This window comes from Xyrauchen texanus, chromosome 50 (assembly GCF_025860055.1).
Source record: "Xyrauchen texanus isolate HMW12.3.18 chromosome 50, RBS_HiC_50CHRs, whole genome shotgun sequence".
In the NCBI taxonomy this organism is placed as follows: Eukaryota; Metazoa; Chordata; class Actinopteri; order Cypriniformes; family Catostomidae; genus Xyrauchen; species Xyrauchen texanus.
The window spans coordinates 16,712,252-16,737,823 of record NC_068325.1 but is presented as its reverse complement, the minus strand read 5'-3'; the positions used below and the strand labels follow the sequence as shown (position 1 = coordinate 16,737,823).

The 25,572-nt window shown below is 37.8% G+C and overlaps 1 pseudogene; it reads right to left on the bottom strand.

Moving 5' to 3' along the window:
• LOC127641003 (low-density lipoprotein receptor-related protein 1B-like) overlaps window positions 1–25,572 on the bottom strand; it is a 303,445-nt pseudogene that overhangs the window by 136,109 nt on the left and 141,764 nt on the right.

Sequence of the window (25,572 nt, the reverse complement as noted above, 5' to 3'; positions counted from 1 at the left end):
GTGTAACACAATGTTGCCAAAGCATCAACATATTATATATAACTAATAAAACAAACAAACAAACAAACAAACAAACAAAACATATATGTATAAATCATGTCACATTTAGCATTGTAAATAGATGGATAAATAAATATATACACACACTGCACAAATAAATACATTGGGTCACTCTAGAGAATTAGCTGTCTCTGGCGTTGTGAATAGCTAGCACATATTTAGCCGCTAGTGCAGCTGTATTATCATCTTCTCCGAGTAAGAAGGACATTTTTTCAGTGTCACTCAGTTCATAGAATGATGGGATCAAGGCTTCAAATTTGGGCAGAAACGTTTCTCTTATATTGTTATATTTAGAGCAAAAGAGCAGAAAGTGTTCCTCATCCTCTATGTGCTGTAGATCACAGTGTCTACAGATCCTCTGCTCTCTCTCTGTCCATGTTTGTCTACGTCTTCCTCTCTCTATCTCTAGGTCATGGTCACTTAATCTGTATTTGGAGAGGATTTGTCTTTCTTTAAAATGTTTAATAAATAGATAACTGGCCAATTTAGTGGTTCTATTGAGGGTCGAGTAACATTGGAGTTTATTCTGGAGGTCAAAATGTGCTTTAAATGATTTATCATGAGTGTCTTTTAGATTTGTGTGGATTTCTTTAATAATAATTTTGGGGCTGTAGCTGTGGTCAATAGGGAGTATAGTCTGATGGACCGAGTTGAAGAGCGAGTGTGTTCAGAGGATGAGGTTCTGCTGAGGATTCATTGGCGAGGAGGGCTTTATATTGCACTGACTCTGGATCAGACTGATGGAGGTGATGCCAGAACTGAACACATCTCTTCTGGATCTCGATGTTCAGTGGGTACAGGCCTAGCTTCGGCCCTGCAGGCGGCAGTGGACGTGTTTCTGTGGACCCCTAAAATATTTTTGGCAATTTCCAATTGTAATTTTTCTACTGGTGTTTTATCCCAGTTTTAAAATTTAGTACTGGTCCCCAAATTTCACATCCATATAAAATAATTGGTTTTATTATTGAATTATATAATTTGATCCAGGTTTTAATGGGTAATTTTAAGTGTCCGCATCATGACTTTATAGCATAGAAAGCCCTCCGTGCCTTTTCACTCAGAGTTTTGACAGCCAGACCGAAGCGTCCCGAGGCTGATGTCGATACCCAGATAGCTATAGCTCGTGCTGTGCTGCAGGACCTGGCCTTTATACAGGAACTGGTGTTTGTGTGCCTGAGATCGGGCCTTCTTCTGGAACACCATGACTCTGGTTTTGTCCAGGTTGACTGTCAGGGCCCAGTCTTGACAGTACTGTTCCAGCAAGGACAGGCTCTGCTGAAGGCCCTCAGGTGTGCGGGACAGCAGGACCAGATCATCCGCGTACAGCAGACATCTGACCTCTGACCCCTGACCCCTGGCCTGTGTGTGGTGTAGAGTGAGACCGGGTACAGTCGAGCTCTCCAGCGCTGATGCCAGATCATTGATGTAGATGTTGAATAGAGTCGGGCTCAGACCGCAGCCCTGCCTCACTCCACGGCCCTGCTGGAAGAACGCGCTTCTGTGGTTACTGATTTTCACAGCACTTTTGCTGTTGCTGTACAGAGATTTTATAATATCAAATGTTTTTCCGCCAATGCCAATTTGTAGGATTTTGTATAGTAGACCATCATGCCAAATTGAGTCGAATGCTTTTTTAAAGTCTACAAAACATGCACCCTCTAACGGACAACAGCCACACCTCTCTGGGCGGATCGGAGGCAGACCTCCAGCCCCTGGTGGACGGAACACCCCGCCGCGTTCTTGGGGAACAAGACATTTTCTTTGTTTGTCCTTGATGTTTTTGTTGATGAGAGTGTGAAGGGAATAGATGTGGTTGGATGTGCGATGTTTTGGTAAAAAGCCAATTTGTGCTTTATTTAAAATGTTGTGTGATGAAATGTGTGAAATGATGCGTCTGTTTATGATGCTGCAGAACAGTTTTCCTAAAGCACTGCCCACACTGATGCCGCGATAACTATTGGGGTCGAATCGATCACCTTTCTTGAATATGGGTGTGATGAGTCCCTCAGACCAGCTCTCAGGGACGCTTCCGGACCACAACACCAAATTAAATAATTTGGCTAAAGTTTGAATCATGCTGGGACTGCTGAGTTTAAGCATTTCGTTACTAATGTGATCTTGTCCACATGCTTTCTTTAATTTAAGATTTTTTATATGTTCTAATATTTCAGATATTGTTATATATTTATCTAATGGATTTTGATAATTTTTAATTGTTTTCTCCAAGTCTTCTAATGTTTTCTTTATTTTACTCTGAGGTTGGTTAAGGTCAGCTGGTGCAATTTTTCGATACAAATTTTCAAAGTAAGATTTCCAAATTGTGCCATTTTGGAGTGACATCTCTAATTTGGGTTTTTCTAGTTTTTATAAAGGTTCCAGAAAGTATTTTGATCTACTGAATCATCAATTTCATCGATTTTGGCTTTAAAATATTTTTCTCTTTTGTACCTCAAAATTCTTTTGTAATTTTGCAGACAGTCTGAATAAGAGAGCCGTAATGTCTGGCTGGATGGATCTTTGTGCTTTTTGTTAGAGCGTCTCCTCAGTTCTTTTCTGAGACCGGCACATTCATCATCGAACCAGACATCCTTTCTCATTCTCTGTTGATGCGTTTTATGTTTGCTTTGCGGTTTAATGTTAGATAGAGTTATCAATGTTTTGAATATGTAATTTACGTTTTTTGTTGCTAAATTTATTCCATTAATATCTAAAGTGAAATCAATGGACATAAATTCATCCAGCATTTTTGATATAGTAGGACTGTTCATATTTTCTTTGAATTGATCCGAGTTGGATTGATTCCATTTAAGTTTAGGTTTCAGAGGAAACAGTTTTTCAGATTCAAGTGGAGAGGTTTTAGTTATTTCATACGGGGGTTTCAAATAAAGCACAGTTTGGCAGTAATCGGAGATCGGGAGCTGAGGTCTGACTGTGAAGGCATTAATAAAGCTTGGGTCAATATCTGTTATTGAATAATCTACCACACTGGTTCCTAATCTGGAGCAGTAAGTGAATCTACCTAATGTATCTCCACGAGTTCTGCCATTGATGATGTAGATTCCTAAACCTTTACAGAGTTTTAACATTTGTTTTCCATTAATGTTCACTGAATTATCGTAGCTGTTTCTCGGTGTGATATTCAATGAGGAATGAAACTCTCTCTCTGTATATATATATATATATATATATATATATATATATATATATATATATATATATATCTCACTCCTAGAAAAGTAATGGAAAATCACTGATCAAAAGGTGTTGGAACCTTTGATATTGCTGTTTTTTGTTGCTCTTTGTGTGCTAGTAAACATAAACTTTGTCTGCTTCAAAAAGAAAATCATATTTGATCCTAGTTACTCTTGTGAATTTGTTGATTCTGGATTTTATTTAAGATGAAACACTGAGGGAGATGCTTTTATTTTACCTTTCTGACTGTCTTTGTCATACACTTTGATGTGGACCACACCTGTGGTCTTATTCCGCAGTACCGTCAGGTTTTTTCCATCCCTCTTGTTAACTGTCCCAAGCTGAGCGAGAACATCGTCGGCCCACCACAGCTTCCCACCTAGAGTTAAAAAATCAAAACACTGCAATCATTTTGCAATTAAAAAACAGTTGACCAATTACATGGACACTAACTTTAACTTCCAAAAAACAATCTTTAAAGTCAACATGATATATATATACAGTAGTGGCCAAAAATATTGGCACCCATGGTAAATATGAGCAAGGATCTCTCATTCAAAGAATTTATAAAAATCTAACCTTTAATTAAATTAGAACAATTGAAAGATTCATGAAATATCTCATTTTAAATAAATATTTTTCTCCAAAACACGTTGATCACAATTATTGGCACCCCTAGAAATTCTTATGAGTAAAACATATCTGAAATATATTCCTCTTTATATTTCAAAACATTTTAATATAAAAAACTATGAATATGTAATTGTTCAGCCATGACTTCCTGTTTCAAAGGGGTATAAATATGAAGTAACACACAGGACAAATTCCCGTAATCATCAATCACAGTGTGTTTGATACACTAAAGAATATAGTTCTGATGTGTGGCAAAAGGTTGTTGAGATTCACAAAATGGGAAGGGGCTATAAGAAAATAGCCAAAGCATTGAAAATGTCCTTGTTGAATAACTAACAAGTTATTGGAACAACTGGAGATGTTAAAAATTGGCCTGGAAAAGGACACGTGTCTGTATTGTCTTCACACACAGTGAGAAGGATGGTTCAAATGGCCAAAGAATCTCCAAGGATCACAGCTGGAGAATTGCAAAAATGTGTTGGGTCTTGGGGTCAGAAAGTCTCAAATATCAGACATCTCCTACATCACCACAAGTTATTTGGGAGGGTTTCAAGAAAAAAAGCCTCTGCTCTCATCCAATAACAAACTTAAGCATCTTCAATTTGCCAGACGCAACTGGAACTTCAAATGCGACCAGGTTCTATGGTCAAATGAAACAAAAAAGAGCTTATTGGCAGCAAACACCAGAGATGGGTTTGGCATACACAGAGATGAAGAAGTACCCAATGCACAGTTAAATGTGGTGCTGGATCTTTTTTCTGCCAGCTGTCCTGGACATTTCGTTTGGATGCATGGCATCACTGACTCTATCAAATACCAACAGATAAAAAATCAAAACCTGGCTGCCTCTGCCAGAATGCTTACAATGGACCCTGGTTGGATCTTCCATCAGGACAATGATCCAAATCCAAAATCAATATCAATGCAAAAATAGTTCAGTGACCACAAAATCAAGGTTCAGCCATGGCCATCCCAGTCCCCTGACCTGTGGGGTGAACTGAAGAGGAGAGTCCACCAACATGGACCACTGAATTTGAAGGATCTGGAGAGATTCTGTATGGAGTCATGATCTCAGATCACTTGCCATCCAACCTCAAAGATGACTCAGAGCTGTTATCTTGGCAAAGGGAGGCTGCAAAAATTATTGAATAAAAGGGTGTCTATAATTATGGCCAATGAATTTTGGAGAAATATATTTGTTTAATAATAAGATATTTTCCCTGTTTGAAATGTTTTACTTCAATTAAAGGCTAGATTTTTATTTTATTTTTTAAATAAAAGATAAATGAGTGTATACCACTTAATCATTAATAAAAAAAAATGTAAATAACACATTTTTTGAGTACAAATATTAAGATGTTTTCTCAGGTTTACACTAAATTGCCTCCTCTGTTTTATGTTTTTTTTTTTGTCGTCACATGACAACAAAATGGCTCCACATGGCTTTGATTTGATGGACGAATGTTTTTCTATTTCTTTGCTGAAAACAGCACATTGCAACATGAGGAACAAATCTACTAGGCTTTAGAGTTCTGTCAACTCTGTCTTTAATGCATAATACAAAACTGATTCAGCATAAAAAATATAAAAAACAAAATTCTCACACACCGACTGCGATTACACATATTACAAGGCGTAGAGGTGTGCTGCAGTCCCCCAGGATTCATGTCCCTGGTGACCGAAACAGTTCACGGCTAGCAGCACATTCATTTGCCATCTTACTTGCAAACTATGTCTTTCAGTGAAGTGGGGAATGTCCCCTGACTACAAACTATGACACTGTACCTCAACTCCATTGCTCTGTCCTACCCACCCTCTCAGCACTTATGAATCCCATAGGTACTAGCAAAGGCATCTTAGTCCCTTGGCAGTCCTGACTGGATTACATACAGACACCAAAAGCAAGTAAGACTATTCTTAGCTCCTGGCCTGAGCTGAAGCTATCAGTTGGTGGCAGACACAAACCCAGGGAGAATGAATTACGAAGAACAGGCTCAGAGTATTGGGGAAACCGGGGCTAGTTGTCACACTTTTTTCTACAGGATTTCTCAGGGTAGAAATTACATTTCTGTATAGATACACACCTTAATGTCTTGTCCACAACAAAGGTATTGAACATTTCTACCATTATTGCCCAGGAAAAAAGATACAGTTCATTAAAATGAAACGGTCTTTGACCATTTTGATCCTTTTCCGTTGGTGTGCCCCACATTTTATGAGCGGTACAAGCTCAACTTTTAAAAACTTGTCTGTTCTGCTCCATTCCATGTTCTGCCACTGGCTCGGAGAACTGCGTGTGACCGCATGTGAAGACCAGCGTCTCTGCTTTGTTTTCTGCTGAAGCATCCCAACATCTGGAAATAGTGACTAAAGTTTAACAAAGTTCCTGATCGCATCAGTGCAGGATGATTGGTGTGTGTGTTTCATGTTTTACCATAGATTGTATTATGTGCGTTCAGCCAATTTCAATGTGTATGATACAGTATGCGTTTATATCAGTGCGGATTACTTGTCACGATATGATTTGGAATAGTTATTGAAAGATGGGGCAGATAAAAACACTATTGGACCAAACCGCAAAACCATAAGTAACCTTTTCCACTCATGTTTATTTCATTTGTCATGACTGTTTGATATTTATAGTGCTGCTGTAATTGAGTGAAAAGATTGATATATTCGGATGTGCATTATGTTTTTTACATAGTTGTTGTTTTTTATTATTGTGGATTGAGTGTAAAATATATATGGCTCTAATTCGAGGGGCTGTACCTGTTAACCAATCATAACATTGGGCTTTATATTGAAGTTTAAAGGAGATGCTGAGGCCAAAATGTTTCAGAAAATGGGCCAGAGACAGGGTGGAAAATTCTCACATATTTCTAAATGTTAACTATTTTGGTGCAAATAAAAACAAACTTTACTAACATTATAAATGGACCTCAGGTAAAATAATAAATTTATACAAATCAAAAAGAGAGTATGTCATGACCCCTTTATTCTATGCCAGTGTGGTTTTATATTGTTTACTTGTATACCCAACAGCTATTACAAAAATATGATATTGTAAAATTTGTGCAATTATTGCGAGGTCTTTCATCATTAAATCACATCCATGATATGAATTATAGATATCGATATTTAAAATTTCACTAGTTAAAATGCCAGTTCTTGACATCAGCAATGGAATTATTACTAGTGACAATGTTATTTTTTGATATCAGGTATAAGGTTTGCAAAAGTAAAATGTTAATTCCTGAGATATATATATATATATATATATATATATATATATATATATATATATATATATATGATGAGGAAATACCCATTCTTAATATAAATTGTTTTTATTTTATCTAGCAAAAAAAATAATTAATAATATATTTAACTGCATTTTACTAGTAGACTCCCACAATTATGTCATTCACTCCTGTTAAAATTCAATTACAGACATCTACCTTGAATTTATTACTAGTTACAAATACAATTGCAAATTCACATACTGTGTAAGCTATGTACTTCTTCCACATAAACATGATAATTTGTGATATCTATGATTACATTGTTACTACTCCAAATATCCATTCCAGAAATAAAAAATGTAATTACAACGAGTACAATTTTTGTATATATATCTGTAAATGTGAGATTTGGTATTACAGATATCTATAAGTAATTTATAACTAGTTAAAATTCCAATTTCACATTTAAGCTATGAAAATCTTACTAGTAATTATTATTATTTTATCTATGATTACATTGTTACTATTCCACTTATCCATTCTGGATATCAACAATTAAATAACAACTTGTACAAATTGAAAATTTTTATATCTGTAAATGTTTTTCCACTTATGAGATTTGGTATTTCAGATATCAGTTAACTGAAGAGTAATTTCTAGTAGGTAGGCAGTGGTGGATCAGCGATTAAGGCTCTGGGTTATTGACCAGAAGGCCGGGGGTTCAAGCCCCAGCACTGCCAAGATGCCACTGTTGGGCCCTTGAGCAAGGCCCTTGACCCTATCTGCTCCAGGGGTGCAGTATCATGGCTGACCCTGCACTCTGACCCCTCGCTGCGATATGTGAAAAAAAGAATTTCACTGTATATATGCAAAAAAAAAAAAAAACTTCTATTCTATTCCATTCTAGTACATTGCTGATATGTGAAACTGGAATTTCAACTAATAAGAAATTTATTTTAGATATCTGTAATTTTATACAATTTTATAACTACTGAGATATAGCACTTGTGACAACTTCCCCCTGTGACAACTAGCCCTGATGTCCTTTACGTCATTGGGACACAATGGAGGATCATTTAAATGCTTGGTGGTGTAGAACATTCTTTAATAATTTGTCTTGTTCATGTGGGACACTGACGGACTACTTCCTATAAAGACAACAAAGACAAAGAAAATGAAAATGGAAAAGAAGTCATGAATAATAAATGATCTCCTAACTTGTTGTCAAGTCAAGTCAAGTCAAGTCAAGTGGTTTTTATTGTCGTTTCAACCATATACAGTTAGTACAGTACACAGCAAAACGAGACAACGTTCCTCCAGGACCATGGTGCTACATAAAAACAACAAAGGACCAACATAGGACCACATGAGACTACACAACGAAATAAAATACCTATATAAAGTGCACGTGCAAACATGTGCAAAAAGTACGGGACAGTACAACAAATTACTGACAATGAACAGGACAATAGACAGTGCAGCGCCGACCAGTACTCAGTAGTGCAACTAATAACTAACATACTATGAGATAATGTTCTATGCACATAGCAGTTATTGAGGTAGCAGACGGTTATAAAGTGATGGTTATTAAAGTGCAACTCAGGACACGTGTGTGTCAAACCAGTCTCTGAGTATTGAGAAGTCTGATGGCTTGGGGGAAGAAGCTGTTACACAGTCTGGCCGTGAGGGCCCGAATGCTTCGGTACCTCTTGCCAGACGGGAGGAGGGTAAAGAGTTTGTGTGAGGGGTGTGTGGGGTCGTCCACAATGCTGGTTGCTTTGCGGATACAGTGTTTTTTGTAAATGTCTTTGATGGAGGGAAGAGAGACCCCAATGATCTTCTCAGCTGTCCTCACTATCCTCTGCAGGGCTTTGCGGTCCGAAACGGTGCAAGTCCCAAACCAGGCAGTGATGCAGCTGCTCAGGATGCTCTCAATAGTCCCTCTATAGAATGTAGTGAGGATGGGGGGTGGGAGATGTGCTTTCCTCAGACTTCGAAGAAAGTAGAGACGCTGCTGGGATTTCTTGGTGATAGAGCTGGTGTTGAGGGACCAGGTGAGGTTCTCCGCCAGGTGAACACCAAGAAATTTGGTGCTCTTGACGATCTCCACAGAGGAGCCGTCGATGTTCAGCGGAGTGTGTTCACCTTGTGCTCTCCTAAAGTCAACAACCATCTCTTTTGTTTTGTCGACATTCAGGGACAGGTTGTTGGCTCTACACCAGTTCGTCAGCCGCTGCACCTCCTCTCTGTATGCTGACTCGTTGTTCTTGCTGATGAGACCCACCACGGTCGTGTCATCGGCGAACTTGATGATGTGATTCGAGCTGTGCATTGCTGCACAGTCGTGAGTCAGCAGAGTGAACAGCAGTGGACTGAGCACACAGCCCTGGGGGCCCCAGTGCTCAGTGTGGTGGTGGTGGAGATGCTGTTCCCGATCCGGACTGACTGAGGTCTCCCAGTCAGGAAGTCCAGGATCCAGTTGCAGAGGGAGGTGTCCAGGCCCAGCAGGTTCAGCTTTCCAATCAGGTGCTGGGGAACGATTGTGTTGAATGCTGAGCTGAAATCTATGAACAGCATTCGAACGTATGAGTCCTTATTGTCTAGGTGAGTGAGGGCCAGATGGAGGGTTGTGGTGATGGCATCGTCCGTTGAACGGTTTGAACGATACGCAAACTGCAGTGGGTCTAGTGAGGGGGGCAGCTGGGTCTTAATCTGCCTCATGATGAGCCTCTCGAAGCACTTCATGATGATGGGTGTTTACAAGATGGCGGCGCGGTAGCACGCAGCGGCCACTCCGGATCCACAACGGTGCTATTTTTGTTAAAAAAGCCCGACTTTTGCAACACATGGACATCGGAGCAACCAGTGTTCGTGTCTACCATCGCCAGACACTACTCAAATATAAGAATCATGCAAAAACCAAGCTGCATGATGACCTGCAGGAGGCGCTACGCGTACTCGGCTTGCTGCGGAGACCAGGCCTCCAGCCCTCGGCGTCGCCTGATGCCGGTGGCCGGGGGAGAGGACGTCGTAAGCGGTGTGCGAGAAAGCGGAAGCGCGGAAAGAGGGCGGGGGTCCATGCTAGGCTAAAAACAAACCCTAGCCGGCCTAACAAACCCTTGCATTCCTCCTGGGACAGCTGGTATAAAATGGGGTTAATTAGTCATTAATATTAAACAAACACGTCTAACAATCAAATGGTCATGAGATGAGAGAATAGAGAACATGGCGGACAACTTTTAGTAACTGTGCGATTGAGCTAACAGAGTATTCAAGACAAAGAAAGACAAAAAGAAAAATGGAAATAAAGTGAGAGACAAATAGAGATAGAGGCGAAATATGTTATGAAGCGAGAGGCATGTTTCTTAAATCGAAACCCAATGTGTTTTTGTCACGGAATTTTGTCGCAATTTAATAACGTTATAGCAATCTGTAACATACATATGTTCCTTCTAATACATGTTTCCAACAGCTACAATACCCTTAGTTATTTGTGAAAGACAAGCCGGATCGTTTTTAACAAGCTAGAACATTGTATAAATAAAAGCATGGTTTCTGACGTGAGCCAAATAACCGTATATATGGGGAATAAACAGTGTTCGGTGTGGCTAACCAGAGAGAACCTAGACTCCAGCATTCCCTCCATTAATAGCCCATATCTCAGACATTCACGGATGTTGATTGTTTGGATATCGCTCAAACTGATTGTGTTAGCAGCTCCAGGGAACATCTGAGTCCGCGAGGGGTATAACGCCACTGTGTTTGAGGAGATAATACACTAAGAGAAGCATGAACAGGTTGTTTCTCAGAATACAATCGAATAATACATTAACACTGAGATGATTTAAGAGACCAAAAAGATTTGATCAGAGTTAGCGGAGGACTCGGCTGGGTAGATGATTTATCACATTCCTGAAGACTATGATCTTTTACCTCAGTTTCATTGTTATAAAACTTTAAACAATACAGCTTGTTTTACCAAGAAATAGAGGTAGGTGGTATAACCAAAATGTTGTATCACAGTATCAGCTATACTATACTGTATAGTATATACAGTAAGAGTGTATATCACTATCTAATTATTTTAAGTGAAGATTCTATAAATCAAATAAGCATGTGGTAATGTCCAATGAATTAATTGCTTTACCAATGAAAGGTACCCACTTTTTTGGGGGGGAAATTGATGACCGGCAGTGTTGGAGAGTAACTAACAAAATGTAGCACTGCTACAAACTAAATTTTATAGTAGTCTGAGAGTAGCTCAGCTATTTTCGGAAGTGTAGCTTTTCCAGTAACAAGCTACATTTTCCAATGAGTCGCGGTGTATTATTACAAAACGCTACATTTGTCACAATGTATTGCAAACGCAGCAATGGAAGCCTTTCTATTAAATGTAGTGCTGGGAATTCCAAATTAATATTGAATTTAAATAAATCGGTTCTTTCAGAAACTTAAAGCCATGTAGATATGTCTACCGTGACATAAGCGATATAGCAGAAATTTATACTAGCAAAATCTTACTGATAAAGTTCTACTGTTGAATTGGTATACCCCTATATTTCCCAGCTTTACAAATTAACATAATGCTTCCAGAACATATAGTTACTAAGTTAGGCCTAATTAGAAACCTTCTAAAACTGTCTCCCCTGGAAGCCAGGACGTCTCTTGAACACTGAAGGTGAGAGGAAGGTACAAGGCGTTTCAAACAGCAGATGCTGCAAGTCAGAATTGATGTCTTTAGCTGATGATCCTCTGGTTTTGAACCAGCTGTTTCACTCTTAAACAGATTAATGTCAATCCACAACTGATGAAAAATGTGCGCTGTGTTCCCCTTCGCCTTCTCGTGGCACCCTCCTGGCAGAGTTACACACCAGGTCAGAGGAAATGAAATCATGAAAGACAGAGAAGCACAAGAGCAACTTCTTCATTAAGTTTCCTCAGAAGCCTTTGTAGTTGAAAGAAAGACACTGAATAAGAGTGAAGCAGTATATCTGCCATTAACAAAAGGATTATTTTTTAGAAGTGTAAACATATCACTGTTTTCTCTTTGAAAACCTTTATTTTGGGACGTAAGTGATGCGTGAGCTCTGGGAAGTTCTTTTTTACTTTAAAGACAACATGCAAGCAAAATGTACCCCATTTACTAGCCTAATAAATATATCACTTGTCTTATTGTGCATGACAGTGGACATTATTCTTAAGACAAAAAATTTTGTTTTATAATCGTTCATCAAAATTTACTATTACACAACACTCTGGATAACTTGATTTTGACTGGTCATTTGAAGTATTATGCGGTTAAATGGGCGGGGGGGAAAATAATATATATTATAATATTAACTAAAAATATAATAGCTTAACATGTTTCCATTTCAACAATCCTATCAAATACGGCATTAACTAGTGCATTCTCAAAGGACGGCAGTCTCTCTATGTGTGTATGTGTTTGAGAGAGAGGGAGAGAAAGATAAAGAGAGAGTGCAGGTGTACATGGCTTTCCTAATAAGTGCAAAATCTCTCTCATTGTTTGCTGCTTATCGTTGCATGCGCAGTGAATGCAGGAAAGTGGAGAGCGAGGTGGTGAAAGATTCTAATCAAATTTGGCAAATATTAGCAAAAATGTCAAAAAGACAATTGAGCATATTTTTTTAATTATTATTATTTACATTTTATCCCCTTTTCTCCCCAATTTTTAATGCATAATTCCCACTACTTACTAGGTCCTTGTGGTGTTGCGGTTACTCACCTCAATCCGGGAGGTGGAGGACAAGTCACAGTTGCCTCCGCTTGTGAGACCCACGATCCACGCACAACTTACCACGCGTCCAATGACAGCGAGAACCACGACTTAATCACGGTTACCCCATGTGACTCTACCCTCCCTTGCAACCGGACCAATATGGTTGCTAAGGAGACCTGCCTGGAGTCACTCAGCACGCCCTGAATTCGAACATGCGACTCCAAGGGTGGTGGTTAGTTTTAATACTTGCTGAGCTACCCAGGCCCGCATATATTTGTTTATTAAAACTGTGGCAAATAAAACTGATGGTGTTCCTGATCCAAAGAGATTGCGAGAAAGTGAAAATGCACACCTGGATAACACTGCTGATAGCATTGAGTAGGAGAATGGACAGCAAAAGACATGAGGAGGTGGATCAGTCAGAAACCGATGTAGGCCTAATGGATGACGAAACGTCATCGGTGAGAGAGGATGTCACTATATTATATTTGGTCTCAAGAACAGTTTAAAAACAAGCAGGTTGTATTATCCATGGTTGATAATGGAAAATCAAAGACTGGGCTTCGGTAAATGTTGGAGTGTAGGCTCCAGGACCTGAGCAAACTGTTGGAATAGCAATGGAGTTGAGTTGTGCAGTGACATCCATGGTGCCAGATAACACAAAACAACAGCAGGCACAGTTGCACTAACTCACATATGGCAGCAGAAAGCATTCTGCAAAGAGCAAGTAAGAATACATTACACAAAGTGCTTTTAATGCACAGGCTGAACAAATTGAAACTACAGCTAGAGTATTTCGAACAGGCAAAATGCAATAGACCTGCACATGGATTTAAATGGCATTAATATGGGATGCATCTTACATTCGAATGTAATGTGTGCCAATATCCAGGAACATATCTCATCTAAAATGAGAAAAATATAGCGTAATGTGCCCCTAAAGTAAGCCTAATTATTGACTAGGCAACACGCTTGAGCAAGAAAATTGCTCTGATCATTTACATGAGACAGTTACATGACATCGACATGCCTGCCAATATATTTGTGGATCCGGTAGAACTAGATGATTTAAGTGCTGAGGGGATTGTTTAAAGCCTACAATTTTGTCTTGAAAGATACAAGTTTACAGAAGTTTTCCTCTCCAAAGAACTGATTGGTATAACAAGTGATGGAGTGTCTGATGTTTGGATGTAGAAGAAGGGTAATAGCATGAATGCTGGCCCTGTTCCCCGATGTCACAGGTTGGCATTGTATGACTCATAGACTTGAGCTTGCCGTGAGTGATGCACTCAAAGAAATTGGAGCAATCGATCATTTAAAATCCTGAATAAGCTTTACTTGCTTTACCACACATCCAACAAAAATAGAATGGAACTGAGAGAATGTGCAGAAAGTCTAGGCATTGACTTGCGCACAATTGGGAGAATTCTAGACACTCGGTGGGTCGCATCAAGCTTCAGAACAGTCGAGACAGTGTGGAAAAATGCCCCGCTCTCCATAAACACAGCAGCTGGTGAAGCCTCTCGCGACATTGTAGTACCTACAGTGGTCTTGCAGCATGTGTATCCTCTCATGCTGTTATTAATAATGTATGATGCACTTCTGGAACTTTCTGAGTTGTCAATTGAATTCCAAAAAAGAGAATTCACAGTAATCGATGCACACAAGTCCATTCTATGACAAATGTGAGTGAATGACGCTATGTCAGATCAGCCTGGATGACACACAGTAATAAGCCAAATGGCAATGCAAGAAAATTCCTTCCAATGACACGTTGAATACAGGAAAATGTTGTGGCAGGCGGATAGACCAAAAGGAGTTTTCAAGGCTGTTGCACAAAATGTTGAGACAAGTTTATTGTGTGAAGGTGTATGAGCACCAGACATAACAGGATACAGCCAGATAATCGAGCAGTTGAAAGTGCTCTAACCCCAGTATTGGCCTGAAAACACAGGGGCATTCTATGGAGAGAGTGAAGTTGAGTCCCTTTGCAAAAGATTTTGGATTGACAGTCCCCGAGTTGTATTGCAAGCATACAGGGAGTACAAGGACAGGAATGGACAACAGGTCTCAAATGAACTGAACAAACTCTTCAGGTCCGTCAGTAAAATTTCCATCTCTAGCACAAAATATGAATGCGGATTTTCTCAGATGAACTTGATATGTACATCGAGCCATGCCTCGCTTCACATAAAGACAATTTCTACACTGCTCTTTCTAAACCTTGTTGGAGTCCCTTTCTGCAAATTTAAACCAGACCGTTAGATCTTGGATTGGTAAAGGTCATAGAGATACCACTGACACACGCTGCAAAGTTCGCAGTAGGATAAAAAAAAAAAGGATTTAAGAAGTTGTGGTCTCTTCTTGAAGATTAGGCTTGGTAAGTGATTTTTTTTTTTCTTTTCCCGTTGGCATTAAATTAAATGTGTGAATTGGATGTCAAAAGTTGTGGTTCATTATAATCATACACTGTAAAAGTTATTCTGTGCTTTGTTAGATTTCATGAAAATGAAACAAAATGCATTTCCATAAGCCTAATTTAAAGGAGACAGAATAATTTGAGAGGTTGGTCAGAGGAGCTTGTACACACTATGCTGTAGTTGGGTCCCTGCATTGCATATACTTATCCATGGGTCAGCGATTAGTGATGTCCAGGGCTGGACTGGTAATCTGGCATAACGGGCATTTTCCCGGTGGGCCGACGCACTTTGGGGCTGATCAGGGGTGGACTGGCCATAGGGAGAACCGGCCTCGATACGTGCCAAATGGGCATCGTTAAGCTAAAATGAGCCGCCGCGTTATGCAGAACGGACCAGAAAAATGCGCTGCGATATGCAGAAAAGGACAGCGAACAACTTTTGGGCCAGTTGCCATGTAAAATTCCAGGCCGATTTCTCTTCCCAGTCCAGCCTTGGTGATGTCATTGTGTGATCCAGGAAAACTGAGGTTGGATCGTCAACATTGGTCTCAATGCTTCTTAATCATTGTTTTTGATCTGGCAATTATTAATTTACTAATTAACAGTGCACATTAATCTTAAAAATATTTAGATTTTTATAATCGGTAATCAAAATGTACAATTATAAGACTCTCTGGTAAACATTATAATTAGTCAATTGCAGCATTCTGCAGTCAAATGATTGACTGAATGATTGAATGATTAAGCTTTACAAAAACCCTGTAGCATGCTTCACATAAAATAAAATTAAAATAAAAAATATTTTGTATTCATCATGCAGCACTGTTCCTCAAACAGGTTTTATTGTACATATGACTATCACTGGAAAAATTAAACAGCTCCACCTATTTACTCAATATTAACCTTAATAAATTAATGGCAATTATCACCCACAAAAACAGCCTTTCCTCACCCATCACAGCCAATGCGTTAGCTTTTCGTAGCTCTTGTCTTAAGATGTCAATCACATTGAGGCCACTCCCATCCAGGTTACACCTATTTATGGTTCCGTTTCCAGAACTTATCCAGTACAGCTTGTTGGACGTGTAGTCTATTGAAAGCCCTAAAAAGATAAAGAAAATACAAAAGCATATTAATAAAATAATCCCAAACTATATGGTTATATATTGTTTATATAAATTTAATTCCAAGGGACGTTTTGGTTAAACTGATTTAAATAGCAAAGACATTGGATATTTTTTTTTATCTAATGACTATCAACACAGGTCATTGCCTACAAAATGTCTGGTTACTTCAAATCTGCAATTTCCCTACAGCAAGCCTTGTTTATTTGTGGGGGAGCATAACCAATATTCAAAAACTATTACCAACGTTTTTTTTCTTTTTTTTGAACAATTCACTTAAAAATGATAACTCCTGTTACTTAGGATTTGGCTCAGGCCATAATTACATGTAGTGTGTGTCAGGGAGATTTTTCCTTTAATTATGAGTAGATGGAAGAATGGGGAAAATCTCACAGAGGTCTAACAATACCTTGGGCTACTTCTCAGACCAAATTAATATAGATATAATGGTTTCAAAAGACACAGCCCAAAGAAAGAAGAATGAGTAATTGGTGCCCTCGTTCTAACGTGCAATTAGAGTATATGCATGTACATGCAGTCGTGTAATTCTCCTAATGTTTAATAGGTCCTTTGAAATTAAAACAACATAAAACAAAGCAAAAAACATTTTATCAATGCTTTTGCGAAAAAAAACAAAAAAACACAATAAAACTAACAATTTAAAGCTTTTTCATAACAAAACAAAAATATCAAAGACTTATCAAAGCTTTTGCAATACAAAATAATACAATTTTATCAATGCTTTAGTAACAAAAGCATTTTATCAAAGATCTATCAAAGCTTTTACAATAATAAACACATTTTATCAAAGCTTTAGTAAAACAAAACAAAAGCTTGTAATCAAAGATTTATCAAAGCTTTTGAAAAAAAAATATTTTCAAACATTTTCAAACCAAAACAACATAATTTTATCAAAGCTTTAGTAAAACAAAACAAAAGCAATTTTTCAAAGATTTATCAGAGCTTTATCAAAACAAAACAAAACTAAAGCATTATATAAAAGATATATCAAATCGTTTGCTCAACAATTCAAAAGCAAAACAAAAGGAACAATGTTTCTGAAATTGAACTATGGAAATTTACCAACTGGCTCTTTTTGGTTCTGGTGCAAAATCTTAATGTTACTGCCGTCCATGTTTGCCATGTTTATCGTGCTCCCATCCGTCCAGAACATCTTCCTGCAGACCACAAGAAACAAGATACATTGAGAGAGAGAGAGACAGACTGGTCTTCAAGATGAAGGATGGCGCTCTGTCACTTTAAGAGTCGGGATTGTGTGAAGGCCAGGAGGTAAATCAAAAAAATTATCTTCAGAATCACCACAGGTCAGAAAACAATCAAATAAAGCTGTCTTTATCTTCCTCATACATCTTGATGGTGCACATGAACCTTTGTGACAGATGACTTTAAGAAATGTTGACAGGGTCGAAAGATGAAATGAAAAGACAGCTGGTGGAAAAGTGTAACACAAGGGGCACAGATCACCGGAGATATCAGGATGTGAAATGAAATAGACTGAGAAGAACAACATGTGCAGTGTACCGTGGTTAAGATCTGTCTGTGGATTACACCATTCTGTTATATTAAATCTTGTGCAAACAATGGCTAGCAACTGGCTTCGTTTTTAATTGGGTTGTATGCTTGGAATCATAATGTATGCTAATTATTGAGCTGTCATTGACCAGCGCAACAAAGGTAAGATACATTTCAGTTTTTGATTGGCTGACGATGAGTTTGGCTTTGTTAAAGAGTTAACATAGCTATACCAATTTGTCATTCTTAATCAGCTCCAAGAAAATGACTAATAAATTGTGAACACTGAAAATAGACTGAGACCTGTTGAGTAATTAACTTTTTAACTGATGTTCCTTATAAGCCGCAATGAAGGTAACGAGAGATGACAACTAAATGGAAATATGCAATTACTTTGTTAATAAATAGGATACTGAACTTGTGACACAAACATTTTTTGCAGTTTAAATTGACATTAGAACATCTACCATTTCAGACACAGTTGAATTAAAATTTCCTGAGACCCCTGCATGTGTGCTGTGTGCATTTCCCATTCCCCTTTTTTATTTGTAACTAGTAGCCCCTAAGAAACATGCAACAAAAAAACTAAAAATTACTTAGACCAAATAGTTTTCTCAAAATTGATGTCCATTTATGTGGACAGTGAGACTAAATTGTGATTCTTTTTTATTACCAAGCTGTAGTAAGTCTATGTACTGAATATCATTGTCCCATGTCTGCCAAACATGTTGAGTGGTCGAAACATCATCTGCAGCCTGAAAATGAACTTTAAATATGAAGCATTGATTGAATGCACTTAGCTGCATAGAGAGCTATAGGATGCTCCCTTGCTCCCAATTTAGTGAATTACTTAACCTCAAGTATGCTGTCTGTCTGGACTGGTCTCAGAACAGTTTGAAATGCTACTTATTTTCATCCTAACTCCACATAAAGCATCTGAAAACATAATTTTCCAGTTTTTGGAAGCATTCATTGATTCTCAGTCAGATAATGCACAGTGAATATAGGATATTTTAACTGAAACTGAGCATACAGTCCACAAATGTGGTCATTGTGTTTAAAAGCGTGCCGTTTCACAACAAATTGCTAAAACGTTTAAAAATGGCATACCGGAAGAAACTGGAGACTCTAATCTTTTAACTCAAACAGCTTTCAATGTAAAATACAAATTAGGTTTCTTACCAGATGGAGTGCAGGTGGCATTGTAACCAAACATAAACTCCTCTGCGATTGCCGCCATGTTATTTTTTTCATATGACTCCGTAAATTCAAAATGTAACACTTTACTGACAGCATTGAGTCTTCTGAACTGAGATCAGTCAGTTTAAAATTAAATTACATTATGTGTTGCGTATAGCTAAGCCAAAATACAATGTCCATGCAAGTGGACGCGGGTCGTATGAGGTTAAAATAGTTTTAACTGTGTTACCCTTTAGATGGATGTAGGACGAGGCACTTGGGTTTATCCATGCCGTGAACAACAGTAGTTTTGAGAGATCCATCAAGATGGGCGATGTTAATGTGGGTCTCGTCATTGTCTGAGCTCATCCAGTACATATTTCGGGACAGCCAATCGATAGCCAGGCCACGGACATTGGACAGGTCTGTAAAAAAATAGTAACATTGCGTATTATCGATGAATAATCTATAAATTCCATCATATCCCAAGCTGGGATAGGAGAAAGCATTTTAACATCATAAAAATAAAACACATCATTTTTGAGTAAATTGTATTTTGTAAAAGAAAAATCTTAAAACTTCCTCCAACTCTTCTATAACTAAACCTGAGTAAATTCAAATATATATTATTAAAATGCCATGGCAAAATTGACCCCAACATACCTCCAGACATGATGGATTCAAGTTTGGTTCCGTTGATGAAAGCCCGTTTTATTGTTTGGGTCTTCACGTCAGCCCAATAAATTCTTTCATCTACCGCGTCATAATCCATTGCCGTGACTTCATCGATATCGGGTACGGTAAGTGCTGTGATAATATTAAGGTATGGGTTGTCTATGTCCACTCCTCGAATCTCAGATCTCCGAGCGTATAATAGAAATTTCTTCACACCTGTTCAGGTATACAAAAATATAAATCACAAAAACAAAACATTTAAAATTCTGAATTCAAAATTGTGTCCTTTTCAGTTTATGAGTTTGAATTTAATTTAATCTGGCCACACCCCACAGAACGTTCTTTAAATTCAAATGACAACTTCATTCGGTTTGCCATCTCATTTCAAATTCAACAATTTAATTAGAACTCAAAAGGTATTCCCAATTAAATTCTGAATATTGCACCAGACTGACAATAACAATAATTGTTGATCTCCTGTCTTTGGAGTCTCTGAAATAATCTGACCTAAATCAATTGATGGGACAGATATTATCAGGAAAATTTAGATTCAGTGCCCTCACAAAGACAGTGCTATAAAGACATTAGAGTCAAAGTCATACTGTAAATTCAACTATCCTGACCTCAAGAGAGATCTCAAAGGCAGTCGTTAAACTGAAATCTCAATTTCAGTCTGTAATGAGTTTAGGTAGGTCAAAGAAGTCTCCTGATACATGCTATAATTATTCCAATATCAAACATTCTGCTTTATATCACATATTCAATTGCAGATCACCCATTTTTTGGATCAAACTGAGACCAAATTGAGGGGGAAAAATGGGTCATATGTGTTTGGAACGATGTGGTATTGCAAATCATGACATAATTATAATTTTTGGGTGAAGAATCCTTATAAATTACACTGTTTAAAGCCCAGCAGACAGGTCAAACTCACCTTGGCAGCTTCGGTTGTTGGCCGACAATTTCATGAGATGTGGACAGAAGCAAGATGCAGAACCATTATAATTTATAAGACATAGGTGAGAACATGGGCCTCTTCCTCTATTACCATCACATGGGTTAGAAGCTGAGAAGAGAAGAGAAATAATTTACCCAAAAATATCTAAACATCCATTCTACATATTTTACTTTCCAGGCTAATTACTTAGTACCAAAGTGACTTATTATAAAATCATGATTATTATAAATGTAGAATTTTTTTTGTTTTGTTTTTTAAATATTACCCATTTTAAAGCTGATGCTATAGCTGAGGGTCTGTGTGTCATTTATCATTTCTTAACTTCAGCTAGTTTAAAATGTTATGTAGTTTGTATCGGTTCACGCAGTTCCCTGAAAACCGAAAGCACTCTGCTTAACAAGTGGAATATGTGGACACTTTTCTGAGTAATTAGGCCCCTTATTCCCTTCTTAACAATCCCAGGATTTGTTCTTGCTCACAGCAAGGTTGTTACTCTTCACCTCTAAATGGGACTGTAAAAGCCCACAGATAACTGAAAAATGCAAACTTGGGACATGAAAAACTGTTTAATAAATTCATCCTCAACTGAATGAGGAAGAACTGCCCATTTAAGAAATAATGTTGGCATTATTACATGTAGTTACATGGTAATAACATGTCTACATTGTTATAACATAGAATAACCATAATTCAGTTGTTCCAGGCTTAATTAATACAGCAATCACCCTAATGTCACTCTCACTAAGCAATTCTGACATAATATGTGGAATGTGGGCAAGATATAATGAATGTCTTTTTAAACGTAGACCAATAATGAAAATGGACATGGAACATCCCCATAAACAAACTCCAAAAACAGGGTAAAGCAGGTGACGGGAGTAAAAATAAATTAGAGCCGGGATCCCCAGTGTGATTATTTATTTATTTTTATAAATAAAGGATGTAGTTTTCAGTTTAGGATCATCATTTTGGTTTGATAACACATTTCTAAACGTGCCTGCTTTAAACTAGTTATACTCCTCATCAACACATCTCATAAAATGCCTGTGAAGTACAATTTAAAAACAAACAGGTTCAAAGCTATACAAGACAGGTCTAAAAATAATTCTACTAAAAGATTTACTTTCATCAAATTTCTTGTCGTCAACATCTCCTTTTGAAGGATTATATGCAGTTGAATGTTGTTGGTTTTGTTTAGAGCTACTTACATTTTTTTATTCAGAATAGACATAAAAAAAACTCACGGTCACAAAATGCCTTCTGCTCACATCTGTTACAGAAGGAAGTTTGGTGTATCGCTCAATCCAAACTGTAGGTTCATAGCCACCAATCATTATCTGGAACGTTTCTGCCAGCCCATTATTAGTGTTTAGCTGGAGTCATCAAATAACAAAGAGGCTCTTAGCACCATTAAGGGTGCAATTTTGTTTTTGGCGGATGATACTAAACCCGATGTGATGGCAGAAGGCTGATTCCTCTGCATCTGGCAGATGTAAACCCAAGGGGAAAGATACTGGACAGACATCACAGGATGATACAATTGTGCTTTATTTATTGGCCATTTTTGGCTTTTTCATACTTCATTGCCCAAACGGTGAATAAACTCTGTTAGATCAATTAAAAGAGAGTAAAAGAAGGTGGAAGAGATTTTGAAGGCACTTGTTCAGTGCCGACTGAATAGATAATTGAGACAGAACTCAGCCTTAACAAATATTGACCATGGTTTTACTACAGTGACCATATTTTAACCATAATATTTGTAGTAAAACCATAGTAATAATATAGGTAAACCAAAAATATGGTAGTTAAAATCTTTCTGCCAAAAAATCATGGTTACAACAGTTTTACTATAGTAACACCATGGTTAAAAAAAAAAAAAAAAAATGTAACTTTAAAAAAAAAAAAAGCTCAGGTTAACAAAGAACCCTCTTTATTAGAACCATTTTTGGTTCTTCTTTGGAAGAAAAAACTAAAATAACCTCTTGATGTGACATTATAGGTTCTTCTTATCCACATATTGGTTTATGTTTTCTACAGAACTAAAGAGTAAACAGCCCTTTGTGGATCTTAAAAAGGTTCTGCTGTGGCAACATTGTACCCATCTACCTATCAAACTCTAAAACCCGTTTGGTTCTAATTGGAATCTTAATTTAAAGTGTATTTTAGTTTTGAAAAGTATGGTCACAGAACAGAAATTAGTATGTTTGGATCTTGTAGCATTTGACTTACATATTTCAGAAAATTATGTGTAATCAAAGACATCTAAATCATGAGTACCAAAGGGATTCATGACTTGACAGCTCTTCAGCCAATTAGTCCCTAAAATCTTCCAGTGAGAAATGGTAATGTGCCAAAACTGGGTCATTGTACGCAGTTAATCCGACACGACAACTTCCCTCAATTTAGACCTTGTTATGTTCTGTTGGATCTCTCAAATCATCTTCTCTTTTAAAATCCCTCTGGTTTGTATTAAACGTTGACATTTTTGGAGAATATTCAGATGGTTTCTTACTCTGTGGCTGCCTGCTGGGGTGGAAGATCTCTAGGTCGAAGGGTTGGGCGCTGGTTTTTTGGATGACAGTCACATTGGCTCCAGTCCATTTGTTGGCTTTAGTCATTGTGTTGGTCCTCCAATCGGTCCAATAGACGTTCCCCCCAAAGAGAGAAACGGCGAAGGGGTGAGAGAGAAACTCGTGACCTCGAAGTATTTCAATCATCCCTGTGCCATCATATAGAGCAGAGTATATAGCGTCAGATCTGTGGAGAGATGAAGAGTGATCTTTGTAATCACCACCTTTATCACTATTTGAGTATTTTAAATTCAACATTAAATTAAAATTGACCGAATTTACATTGGGTCACATTCCTGATCTTATTCATCAATGGACTCTTCGGAGAAAGATAACATATACACCAAGGAGCCAAAACATTAATACCATAATACCTAATATGCTGTATGCAACGACAACAAAACAGCACTGACCCACGAGGCATGGACTCTATAAGACACCTGAAGGTGTCCTGTGGTATCTGACTGCAAGATATTAGCAGCAGATCCTTCAAATCCTGTAAGATGCGAGGTGGAGCCACCATGGATTGGACTTTTGGTCCAGCACATCCCACAAATGCTCAATTGGATTGAGATCTGGGGAATTTGGAGGCCAGGGCAACACCTTGATCTCTTCATCATGTTCCTCAAACCATTCCTGAGCAATCTGTGCAGTGTGGACGTGTGCATTATCCTGTTGAAAGAGGCCACTGCCATCAGGGAATACCATTGCGATGAAGGGGTGTACCTGGTATACAACGAAGTTTAGGTAGGTGTCACATGTCAAATAGACGTCCACGTGAATGGCCGGACCCCGGGTTTCCCAGCAGAACATTGTCCAGAGCATCACATTCACTCCATCAGCTTGTTGTCTTCCCACAGAGCATCCTGGTGCCATCACTTCTCTGCCATTTCAGAGATGCTCTGTCCCAGTTGTCTGGCCATAACAATTTGGCCTTTGTCAAAGTTGATCAATTCTTTACTTCTCCCCTTTTCTCCTGCATTCAACACATTGACCACGATAACTGATTGTTTGCTTACCATCTAATCTACCCATACCTTGACATGTGGCCTTGTTAGGAGATGATTAACTTTATTCGCTTTACCTGTGATTGGTCATAATATTTTGGCTCGTCAGTGTCTATATACATAGTGTCTATGTAATCTTTCACCTAAAAGTCCCACCCTCATTACATATCTGAAAAACCTCAGAATACAAAATGAAAAATGGTTTGCGAACGTGTTTTCACATTGAGGGTTCCTTCACTTTTTGACCGATAAATTCCCATGAATGAGGGAATTCCATGACATTTCCATGACATTTCTATTAAATGTATTTATTGTGATTATAGTACTAGATAAGGCTTTTTCAAAATGATTCAAATTCAGACTGATTCGTTTATGAATCATTCAGCATGATTTGTAAACCTGTTTGACCTAATCAGATTCAAATTCAAACAACTTACACAAAAGATTGATTTGCTCAAAAATCGGACATCACTATGGCTTACGAGCAAATTTTACACAAAATAAATATTAAGTTGATTACATATTTATAGCCGAGCATCAGAGGAAAATTGTATGTTCATTTTAGAAATGTTTATTACTTTTTCTGTCTTTTAATATGACTGTGGGAACTTTAAATGTTGACTTTCACAACATTTTAGTTTTTTACTTATTCATGCTGTCATTTTGACTACTATTTGGTTGTGAATGTTCATCAGCATGCAATAAAATTGCAATGCAATAAAACTTACTGAATATATTCTGCCAGATACTGGATTTTTTATTAAAAGGACAGTTTATTCTAAATAATGAAAATATGCACCATCTCAAAATAGTCTTACAAAGGAGTTTAGATGAAAGCATCAATGCCTTAATGTTGAAAGAGCAGCAGTTGAGAGAAATAGAAAAAAGAGATGTTGTTGATAGAGAGAGAGAGAGAGAGAGAGAGAGAGAGAGAGAGAGAGAGAGAGAGAGAGAGAGAGAGAGAGAGAGAGAGAGAGAGAGAAATGTGTGATCTGAATATAGCGGAGATGAAAATGAGAGAATTGAATGCAGAGAACTGATCAGATTATTCATTAAATCCAAGGATCTCATTATCTGAATATTAATTTGTGGTGCATTTGAAGCCAGTGGCCACACAAGGAACTGAACTCGGTAGATTGCACTATGAAAATGGAAAGGGAGCGTTTATAAATGCATCAAGACAGCAAAAATTACTTGATGGGAAAAATTATAATCTATACTAATAGTATGTCTCCTTCCA